General features: G+C 37.8%; 1 non-coding gene across 1 annotated transcript; it reads left to right on the forward strand.

The window, feature by feature from the left end:
• Positions 1-9661: 9661 nt before the first annotated feature.
• Positions 9662-10620, forward strand: LOC141568396 (18S ribosomal RNA). Its single transcript, XR_012491539.1, has one exon. It is a non-coding gene; the product is annotated as an 18S ribosomal RNA (ribosomal RNA).
• Positions 10621-12352: the final 1732 nt, after the last annotated feature.

Below are 12352 nucleotides of genomic sequence, written 5' to 3' on the forward strand. Positions count from 1 at the left end.
TATCTGCAAATTTACTTCCTATGTTTTCTTCTAGGAGTTTTAATGGTTTCAGATCTTACATCTTTAACCCATTTTGAATTTATTCTTGTATATGGTGTAAGGAGGTGGTCCAGCTTCATTTTTTTTTGCTTGTGTCTGTCCAGGTTTCCCAGCACCGTTAATTGAATAGACTGTCTTTACCCCAATGTAAATTCTTGCTTCTATTACCATAGATTAAATGGCCATATAGGCATGGATTTATTTCTGGGCTCTCTATTCTGTTCCATTGATCTGTGTATCTGTTTTTATGCCAGTGCCATGCTGTTTTGATTACTATAGCCTTGTAGTATGATTTGATGTCAGGTATTGTGATACCTCCCACTTTGTTCTTATTTCTCAAGATTGCCGTGGCTATTCGGGGTCTTTTATGGTTCCATATAAATTTTAGGATTATATGTTCTATTTCTGTGAAAAATGTCCGTAGTAGTTTGATAGGAATTGAGTTGAATCTCTATGTTGCCTTAGGCAGTATGCACATGTTAACTATATTGATTCTTCCTATCCATGAGCATGGTATGTGTTTCCATTTATTTGTATCTTCTTTAATTTCTCTCTTCAGTGTCTTATAATTTTATGAGTACTGATCTTTTACTTCTCTGGTTAAATTTATTCGTAAGTATTTTATAGTTTTTGAAGCAATTGTAAATGGGACTGTTTTCTTAATTTATCCTTCGGATAGTTTTTTATTGGTGTATACAAATACTACTGATTTCTGAATATTTATATCCTGCTACTTTACTAAATCCATTTATCAGTTCTAGTAGTTTTTTGGTGGAGTCTTTGGGGTTCTCTCTATATGATATCACGTCATCTGCATGTAATGACAATTTTACTTCCTCCTTTTGAATTTGGATGCATTTTATTTCTTTTTCTTGTCTGATTGCTGTGGCTAGAACATCCAGAACTATGTTGAATAAAAGTGGAGAAAGTGGGCAGCCTTGTCTTGTTCCTGATCTTCAGGGGAATGGTTTTAATTTTTCCCCATTGAGTATGATGTTAGCTGTGGGTTTCTCATCTATGGCCTTTAGTATGTTGAGATATGATCCCTCTATTCCCACTTTACTAGGAGTTTTTATCGTAAATGTCTACTGGATTTTGTCAAATGCATTTTCTGCATCTATTGATAGGACCATATAATTTTTATTTTTCGTTTTGTTAATGGGGTATATCACATTAATTGATTTGCAGATATTGAACCAACCTTACATACCAGGAATAAATCCCACTTGATCTTAGTGTATTATCTTTTTAATGTATTGCTGAATTTTGTTTGCTAATATTTTGTTGAGGATTTTTGCATCTATGTTCATTAGGGATATTGGCCTGTAGTTTTCTTTTTTTGTAATTGTCTGATTTTTGGAACAGGGTGATAGTGGCCTCGTAAAAAGAGTTTGGGAACCTTCCCTCCTGGATTTTTTGGAATAGTTTGAGGAGAATAGGTGATAATTATTTTTTAAATGTTTGATAAAATTCACATGTAAAGCCATCTGGTCCAGGGTGTTCGTTTATTGGGAACTTGTAGATTGCTGATTCGATTTCTATGGTAGTAATCAGTCTATTCAGATTTTCTGTTTCTTCTTTCTTTTGAAGTTTTCTTTTTTCCCCTTTTTTCCCCCTCTATTTCTTCTTGAGTTAGCCTTAGAAGGTTGTATGCTTCTAGAAAATTATCCATTTCATCTGTATTGTCTAATTTGTTGGCATATAGCTGCTCATAGTATTTCCTTAAATTTTTTTGTATTTCTGTGGTGTCTGTCGTGACTTCTCCTCTTTCGTTTCTGATTTTATTAATTTGGGTCCTCTCTCTCGTTTGTGATGAGTGTGGCTAAAGTTTTGTGATTTTGTTTATCTTCTCAAAAAACCAGCTCTTGGTTTCATTATTCTTTTGTATTGCTTTTTTCATCTCTGTTTCATTTATTTCCACTCTTATCTTTATTATCTCCTTCTTTGTACTCCTTTTGGGCTTATTTTGCTGTATTTTTCCATTTTCCTTAGGTGTAAGGATAAACTGTTGACATGAGATTTTTCTAGTTTCTATAGGTAGGCCTGCATTGTTATGAATTTCACTCGTAGGACTGCTTTCACTGCAGTCGTTGGGTCGTTGTGTTTTCATTTTCATTTGTCTCGAGGTATCTTTTGATTTCTTCCTTTATCTCATTGTTTACCCATTCATTATTTAGTAATATGTTATTCAGCCTCCATATACTTGTGTGTTTTCCAGTTTTTTTCTTTTAATTGATTTCTAACTTCACAGCACTATGGTCATAGAAGATGCTTGATATAATTTCGATTTTCTTAAATTTATTGAGATTTGTTTATTGCCTAACAAGTGGTTCATCTTGGAAAATGTTCCATGTGCGCTCCAGAAGAATGTGCATTCTGCAGCTTAGGGGTGAAATGCTCTAAAAATGCCAATTGAATCCAACTGGTCTAATGTGTCATTTAAGGCTGCTGTTTCCATATTGATTTTCTTTCTGGAAGACCTGTCCCTTGTTGTCAGAGGTGTATTGAAGTCCCCTACTATGACAGTGTTACTGTTGATCTCTGTCTTTATGTCAGTCAATATCTGTTTTATATATTTAGGTGCTCCTATATTGGGTGCAGAGATGTTTACTAGGGTTATATCCTCTTGTTGAATCGATCCTTTTATTATTATGTAGTGACCTTCTTTGTCTTTTATTATATTGTTCATTGTAATGTCTACTTTGGCAGCTATAAGGATTGCTACTCCAGCTTTTTTCTAATTTCCATTTGCGTGAAATGTCTTACTCCATCCCTTCACTTTCAGCCTGTGTGTGTCTTTTGATCTGAGGTGAGTCTCTTGTATATAGCATATGCAGGGGTCTTATTATCGTAATCACTCAGCCACCCTATGTCTTTTGATTGGAGCATTTAATCCATTTATTTTTAAAGTGATTATTGATAGGTATATACCTATTACCATTTTTTTTCTAATTAAAGATTGTTGGGGTGACAATTGTTAGTAAAATTACATAGATTTCAGGTGTACAAGTCTATATTACATCATCTATAAATCCCATTGTGTGTTCACCACCCAGAGTCAGTTCTCCTTCTATCACCATATATTTACTCCCCTTTATCCTCATCTACTACCCCCTTCCCTCCTTACCCTCTGGTAACCACTAAACTATTGTCCGTGGCTATGAGTTTTTGTTTCTTAATTGCTTGTCTTGTTCTTTTGTTGTTTTTGGTTTATACATTACATATCAGTGAAATCATACGGTTGTCTACTTTTTCTGTCTGATTTATTTTGCTTAGCATTATATTCTCAAGATCCATCCATGTTGTCACAAATGGTCCTATTTCATCTTTCCTTACCGCCGAATAGTATTCCATTGTGTATATATACCACAACTTCTTTATCCATTCGTCTATCAAAGGACATTTTGGTTGTTTCCATGTCTTGGCCACCGTAAACAAAGCTGCAATGAACATTGGAGCACACGTGTCTTAATCTCTAAATGTTTTCAGATTTTTTTGGGTAGATACCCAGAAGAGGGATTGCTGGATCATATGGTAATTCTATTTGTAATTTTTTGAGGAACCTCCACACTGCCTTCCATAACGGCTGCACCAGTCTGCATTCCCACCAGCAGTGTATGAGCGTTCCTTTTTTTCCACAGCCTCTCCAACACGTGTTACTTTTTTTGTAATTGTCTTGTTGATGATAGCCATTCTAACTAGGGTGAGGTGATATCTCATTGTGGTTTTTATTTGCATTTCTCTGATGATTAGTGATGTTGAGCATTTTTTCATATGTCTATTTGCCATTTGTATGTCCTCTTTGGAGAAATGTCTCTTCGGGTTGTCTGCCCATTTTTCAATTTGTTTGTTTGTTTTTTTGTTGTTGAGCTGCATGGGTTCCTTGTATACTTTGGATATTAGTCCCTTATCGGAGGTGCTGTTTACAAAAATGTTCTCCTGTTCAGTTGGTGGCCTCTTTATTTTGTCAATGGTTTCTTTTGCTGTGCAGAAGCTTTTCAATTTGATATAGTCCCATTCATTTATTTCAGCTTTTACTTCCCTTGCTTTTGGAGTCAAATACATAAAACACTCTTTGAACCCAAGGTCCATAAGTTTAGTACCTATATTTTCTTCTATGCAATTTATTGTTTCAGGTCTTATGCTTAAGTCTTTGATCCATTTTGAATTAATTTTGGTACATGGTGACAGATAGCAGTCCAGTTTCATTCTTTTGCACGTGGCTTTCCAATTCTCCCAGCACCATTTATTGTAGAGGCTGTCTTTTCTCCATTGTATGTTTTTTGGTTCTTTGTCAAAAATTATCTGTTCATATTTATGTGGTTTTATTTCTGAGTTCTCAATTCTAGTCCATTGGTCTATGTGTGTTTTTCTGCCAATACCATGCTGTTTTGATTATTGTTGCCCTGTAATACAAGCTAAAGTCAGGGAGTGTGATACCTCAAGCATTATTCTTTTTTCTTAAGATTGCTTTGGCTATTCGGGGTCTTTTGTGGTTCCAAACAAATCTGATGATTTTTTGTTCTATTTCTTTAAAAAATGCCATTGAGATTTTGATGGGGATTGCACTGAATCTGTATATTGCTTTGGGTAATATGGCCATTTTAACTATGTTGATTCTTCCAATCCATGAAAATGGAATATGTTTCCATTTCTTTGTATCTTCAATTTCTTTTAAAAATGTCTTGTAGTTTTCAGCATATAGGTCTTTCACACCCTTGGTTAAGTTTATTCCTAGGTATTTTTTTTTTTTTTTAATACTTAGACGTTTATCATTTATATCCCTCACAATGTGTGAACCCCCCTCCCCCATCCACTATCCCTCAGACGTCGCAAAGAGCCATTACATTTCCACTGTCTCCATACATATATACATATATATATATATATATATATATATATATATATATATATATATGAAATTTAGTTGGCATACATTATTGTTCAGCTTCAGTTGTACAGTGCAGTGATCAGGCATCTACATCATCACTGAGGTGGTCTCCCAAATGGGACACGTGTCCATCGGATACCCTACAAAATCTTTATAACATTATTGATTACGTTCCCCAAATTAATTTTCAAACCCCATGGCCATCTTGTGGTTACCGACTGTTTTCTAATCCCCTCACCTTCCCCCTTATCCCCACCCCCCCACCCATCTAGCAACCCTCAGTTTTTCCTTTATGTCTCCAAAACTGTTTCTGATTAGTTCATTCACTTATTCTTTTCTCTAGATACCACATATAGGTGAGATTTCACTTAACATAATGTTCTCTGTGTCCATCCATGTTGTTGCAAATGGTAAGATTTCTTTCTTCTTTATGGCTGTGTAATACTCCATTGTATAAATGTACCACAGTTTCTTAATCCAGTCATCTACTGATGGGCATTTCGGTTGTTTCCATGTCTTGGCTATTGTGTATAGTGCTGCAATAAACATAGGAGAGTGCATAAAGATTTTTGAAGTGGAGTTTTGGATTTCTCCGGATAGATACCTAGGAGTGGAATTTCTGAGTCATAAGGTAGTTCCATTTTCAGATTTTTGAGACACCTCCGTACTGTTTTCCATAGTGGCTGCACCAATCTGCAATCCCACCAACAGTGCACAAGGGTTCCCTTTTCTCCACATCCACACCAGCACTTGTTGTTTGTTGATTTATTGATGATAGCCATTTTGACTGGGGTGAGGTGGTATCTCACTGTGGTTTTTATTTGCATTTCTCTGATGGTTAGTGAGGTTGAGCATTTCTTCATATGTCTGTTTGCCATCTGTAAGTCCTTTTTAGAAAAATGTCTCTTCATGTCCTCTGCCCATTTTTTAATTGGGTTGTTTGTTTTTTTGGAGTTGAGTGAGTTTTTTATAAATTTGTGACATTAACCCCTTATCAGATATATCATTGGCAAATATCTTTTCCCATTCAGTAGGATCCCTTTTTACATATGTTTTATATATTTAGATGCTCCTATGTTGGGTGCATAGATGTTTACTAGGGTTATGTCCTCTTGTCAGATCGATCCCTTTATTATTATATAGTGCCCATCTTTGTCTTTTAATATGTTCTTCATTTTAAAGTCTATTTTGTCAGATATAAGTATTGCAACTCTAGCTTTTTTCTCATTTCCATTTGCATGAAATATCTTACTCCAACCCTTCACTTTCAGCCTGTGTGTGTCTTTTGATCTGAGGTGAGTCTCTTGTATACAGCATATACAAGGGTCTTGCTTTCTTATCCACTCAGCCACCCCATGTCTCTTGATTGGAGCATTTAATCCGTTTACATTTAAAGTGATTATTGATAGGTACATAGTTATTGCCATTTTTAAATTTGTAGTTAGATTGTTTTCATCTTTCTTTTATTTACAGAAGTCCTTTTAGTATTTCTTGCAATGCTGGCTTGGTGGTTGAAGTCCTTTAGCTTATTCTTTTCTGGGAAGCTCTTTATCTCTCCTTCAATTTTAAATGCTAGCCTTGCTGGATAAAGCAATCTAGGTTGTAGGCATTTGTTTTTATTCACTTTGAATACCTCCTGCCACTCCATTCTAGTCTGCAAAATTTCTGTAGTAAAGTCAACTGATAGTCTTATGGGAGCACTCTTGTAAGTAACTTGCTGTCTGTCTCTTGCTGCTTTCAGGATTCTTTCTTTGTCTTTAACCTTTTCCATTTTAAATATGATGTGTCTTGGTGTGGGCCTGTTTGGGTTCATCTTGATTGGAACTCTCTGCACTTCCTGGGCTTGTATGTCGATTTCCTTTACCAGGTTAAGGAAATTTTCGGTCATTATTATTTCAAATATGTTCTTGATCCCTTGCTTCCTCTCTTCTCTTTCAGGTATTCCTATGATGCACATGTTGTTGCACTTGATGTTATCCCACAGGTCTCTTATACTATTTACATTGTTTTTTATTCTTTTTAATTTTTGTTGTTCTGGTTGGGTGATCTCTGCCGTCTTGTCTTCTAAATCACGGATTTGATCCTCTGCTTCATCTAAGCTACTGGTAATTCCTTCAAGTGTGTTCTTTATTTTAGTTATTGTATTCTTTGGTACTCACTGGTTGTTTTTTATGATTTCTCTATCCTTCTGTATGTTCTCACTAAGTTCCTTAAATATTCTTATCATCAGTGTTCTAAACTTTGTCTCTGATAGGTTGGTTATCTCTGTTTCATTTATTTCCAATTCTGGAGGTTTCTTTTGTTCTTTTATTTGGGACATGTTTCTTTGTTTTCTCATTCTGGCTTACTCTCTGTGTTTGCTTCTATGTATTCGGTAGATCCCCTAGTTCTCTCAATCTTTGCTGGGTGGACTTATGTATTATGTGTTCTTCATAATTGAATTGCATAGTGTCCTTATTCTCCTGTGGGTGTGTTCCAGAGGTGTCCCTTGTGTTGTGTGTATTCTCCTGTTGAAGTTGAGCTTTAATTGCTTTTGGCTTGTCAGTGGGTGGTATTGACTCCCAGGCTGACTAGCTGTGAGAATTGGCTATGCCCACAGTGTATGAGCTGCTGTGTGAGGGTTCACCCCTTGGATGACACTTGGCCCTTAGGGGCTCTTGTGCCTTTAGAGAATTCCCTTTGGGTGTGTCACTTGTAGGTCAAACCCCATAATGCTCTGGTTTGGACTGGAGTTGGCCTCTGGGTGTGTTGATTCTTGTGCCTCTTGGGCCGGGCCCTGGTGCAGGGTGGTTTCAGAACAAAACAAATCAACAAGCACCACAAAACAACAAATACACTCACATGTAAAAACAACCAACATCCATCATTCAACACAAACAAAGCTATCAAAAATACAAAAAGGAAAACAAAAGAAACAAAACAAAAAATAGCAACACCCCCTCTCTGCAAAAAACAATCAATAAAGAAAAATGGAAAGGAGGAGGAAAAGTAGAGCAAGGAAAAGAAGAAAGAAAAGAAGAGTGAAAGGGGAATATAGATAGATAGATAGATAGATAGATAGATAGATAGATAGATAGATAATAAAAAAACAAAAAACAAAAAAAACAGCGCCAGTCTTGGCTTAGGTCCACCAAGCTATCTCCAGGTTGTCCTCTGCTGTATAAAACCTCCTCTGCATTACCAGGGTCACTATGGGCACCAGGTGGCCGGCAGAGTCTGAAGGGTGTCGATCACCCATTCATCATCATCGGACAACTAGCCTCCATCCTATACTTCCTAATCATCCTAGTCCTAATACCACTCGCAAGCATCGCAGAAAATCGTCTATTAAAATGAAGAGTCTATGTAGTATATCACATTACCCTGGTCTTGTAAACCAGAAAAGGGGAACAACACTCCCCCACAGACTCAAGGAAGAAACTCCAAGTTCCACCATCAGCACCCAAAGCTGAAATTCTACTTAAACTATTCCTTGAACCATTTATGAATGGAGTTAAACCAACCCCCTGTGCCTCCCCAGTATTAATTTACCAGCACATACCTCTATGTAATTCGTGCATACAATTAATTAGTACATAAATCATACAGTACATACTATGTATAATCGTACATTAATTATTTACCCCATGAATATGAAGAAGTACAGTAAGATCATGATATTACATGATACATTGGATGGAATTGTACATAAAATCGTCCCCAACATGAATATCCTCGACCAAAGTGAATGCTTGATCTTACATAGTACATATAATGGTTCATCGTACATACCCCATTAAGTCAAATCATTTCCAGACAGCATGCGTATCACCTCCAATGGGTTATTTCTCGACTACCAACTCACGTGAAACCAGCAACCCTTACGAGACGTATCCCTCTTCTTGCCCTGGGCCCATAAATCGTGGGGGTTTGTAAACCTGGGGAGTAAACGACATCTGGTTCTTTCTTCAGGACCATCTCACCTAAAATCGCCCACTCTTTCCCCTTAAATAAGACATCTCGATGGGTTAGTGACTAATCAGCCCATGCCGACACATAACTGTGGTGTCATGCCTTTGGTATCTTTTATTTTTTGGGGTATGCTTGGACTCAGCTATGGCCGTCAGAGGCCTTAACACAGTCAAGCAACTTGTAGCTGAGCTTAAATTGAACCATGCTTGGATGCGCATCAAAATCAAAGGGTAAATAAAGTGAATGGTACAGGACATAACGGTCAGCCGAGCATGGAGAGACAGCCTTCAACATGCAAACTAAGGTGTGGCTACCGGGAGAATCCGTAGACGGGTGTTATTCAATCAATGGTTTCAGGACATAACAACATACAGCATACCCACCCCCACAAGGTAAGTAGGCTCACCAAATCCCCTCACCCCCCCATTAAATCCTAGCATGACATGCAACTATCAACATCTTGCCAAAACCCCAAAACAAGAACAAGTGCACAACTGACACAAGTGAGACCGAACCTTCATCGATAGCAGGGCAGACCGATAAATCCACAAACCTCAGCGATTTAACTTAACTCTACCCACCATTTGATACAAACCTACTTTAATGATTCAACTTTCCTTGGACATCCATCTCCCTAGATCTGAAACCCACCCCCATCGATTCAAATATAACTGTGAATTTTAATGTCCACCTCAAACCAAACCCTCCCCGTTAATGTAGCTTAACCAATCAAAGCAAGGCACTGAAAATGCCTAGATGAGTATTAGTACTCCATAAACACATAGGCTTGGTCCTGGCCTTTCTGTTGGTTCTAGGTAAAACTACACATGCAAGTATCCGCGCCCCAGTGAGAATGCCCTCTAAATCATACCTGATTAAAAGGAGCGGGCATCAAGCACACTACAAAGTAGCTCATGACGCCTTGCTTAACCACACCCCCACGGGAAACAGCAGTGATAAAAATTAAGCCATGAACGAAAGTTCGACTAAGTTATACCTACTCCTCAGGGTTGGTAAATTTCGTGCCAGCCACCGCGGTCACACGATTAACCCAAATCAACAGAAATACGGCGTAAAGCGTGTTTAAGAGTGCAAAAAAATAAAGTTAAATTCTAGCTAAGCCGTAAAAATCCATAGCTAAAATAAAACTACGAAAGTGACTTTAGAAATTCTGAACACACGATAGCTAAGACCCAAACTGGGATTAGATACCCCACTATGCTTAGCCCTAAACCTAAACAATCAACACAACAACATTATTCGCCAGAGTACTACTAGCAACAGCTTAAAACTCAAAGGACTTGGCGGTGCTTTATACCCCTCTAGAGGAGCCTGTCCTATAATCGATAAACCCCGATAAACCTCACCAGCTCTTGCCAATTCAGCTTATATACCGCCATCCTCAGCAAACCCTAAAAAGGAACTACAGTAAGCACAAACATAAGACATAAAAACGTTAGGTCAAGGTGTAGCCTATGAGCTGGGAAGAGATGGGCTACATTTTCTTCTTAAAGAACACTTAAAACTTCATACGGAAGCTCCAATGAAATAAAGAGCGGAAGGTGGATTTAGTAGTAAATCAAGAACAAAGAGCTTGATTGAATTAGGCCATGAAGCACGCACACACCGCCCGTCACCCTCCTCGTATATGAAGGTACTACCCTATTCCCACGTACCCACAGTATGAGAAGATAAGTCGTAACAAGGTAAGCATACTGGAAAGTGTGCTTGGACACATCAAAGTGTAGCTTAAACCAAAGCACCTGGCTTACACCCAGGAGACTTCACATACAATGAACACTTTGAACAAGTACTAGCCCAACCATAACTCAGCTTAATTAATACAACCAATTAAATCAAAACATTTACCTTCGTGAAAGTATAGGAGATAGAAAACTCACTTGGCGCTATAGAGAAAGTACCGTAAGGGAATGATGAAAGATAACTAAAAGTATAAAATAGCAAAGATTACCCCTTTTACCTTTTGCATAATGATTTAACTAGAACAAATTAGCAAAGAAAACTTAATCACCCCGAAACCAGACGAGCTACCTATGAACAGCTTTACAGAGCAAACCCGTCTATGTGGCAAAATAGTGGGAAAATTTGTTAGAGGTGAAAAGCCTACTGAGCCTGGTGATAGCTGGTTGTCCAGAACAGAATATTAGTTCAAATTTAAACCTTACCTGAAAAACCAACAATTCCAATGTAAGTTTAGATACTACTCTAAAGGGGTACAGCCTTCTAGACACAGGATACAACCTTTATTAGAGAGTAAGTCATAACCAATACCATAGTTGGCCTAAAAGCAGCCATCAATTAAGAAAGCGTTAAAGCTCAACAAACCAACAACCTTAATTCCTAAAATAACAAGCCAACTCCTAATGTACACAACTGGACTATTCTATTACTAAATAGAAGTAATACTGTTAATATGAGTAACGAGAACTAATTCTCCTAGCACAAGTTTATATCAGAACGGATACCCCACTGATAGTTAACAACAAACACACGCATAGCCCAAAGCCAAGGCCGGACCCCAAAGCAAGTTGTTAGCCCAACACAGGAGTGCAATAAGGAAAGATTAAAAGAAGTAAAAGGAACTCGGCAAACACAAACGCTACCTGTTTACCAAAAACATCACCTCTAGCATTATAAGTATTAGAGGCACTGCCTGCCCAGTGACATCTGTTCAACGGCCGCGGTATCCTGACCGTGCAAAGGTAGCATAATCACTTGTTCCCTAAATAGGGACTTGTATGAATGGCCACACGAGCGTTTTCCAATCAGTGAAATTGACCTTCCTGTGAAGAGGCAGGAATGCTCTAACAAGACGAGAAGACCCTATGGAGCTTTAATTAACTAATCCAATAAAGACAAATCACTACCTACCTGGGACCCAACTCCCCTTTATATGGATTAACAATTTAGGTTGGGGTGACGTCAGAGCACAGAAAAACCTCTGAGTGATCAAAATCTAGACTAACCAGTCGAAACATTACATCACTTATTGATCCAAAATTTGATCAACGGAACAAGTTACCCTAGGGATAACAGCGCAATCCTATTTAAGAGTTCATATCGACAATTAGGGTTTACGACCTCGATGTTGGATCAGGACATCCCAATGGTGCAACAGCTATTAACGGTTCGTTTGTTCAACGATTAAAGTCCTACGTGATCTGAGTTCAGACCGGAGTAATCCAGGTCGGTTTCTATCTGTTCTAGGCTTCTCCCAGTACGAAAGGACAAGAGAAGCAAGGCCCACTCTACTAAAGCGCCTTCAAGCTAATAGATGATTTAATCTTAATCTAGTAACCACAAATAACCCTGCCGGAGAAACAGGGCCCGTTAGAGTGGCAGAGCCCGGTAATTGCATAAAACTTAAACTTTTACAGCCAGAGGTTCAACTCCTCTCTCTAACAACATGTTCATAATTAACCTTCTACTATTAATTGTCCCCATCCTCTT

Source organism: Rhinolophus sinicus, linkage group LG13, assembly GCF_036562045.2.
Source record: "Rhinolophus sinicus isolate RSC01 linkage group LG13, ASM3656204v1, whole genome shotgun sequence".
Classification (NCBI taxonomy): domain Eukaryota; kingdom Metazoa; phylum Chordata; class Mammalia; order Chiroptera; family Rhinolophidae; genus Rhinolophus; species Rhinolophus sinicus.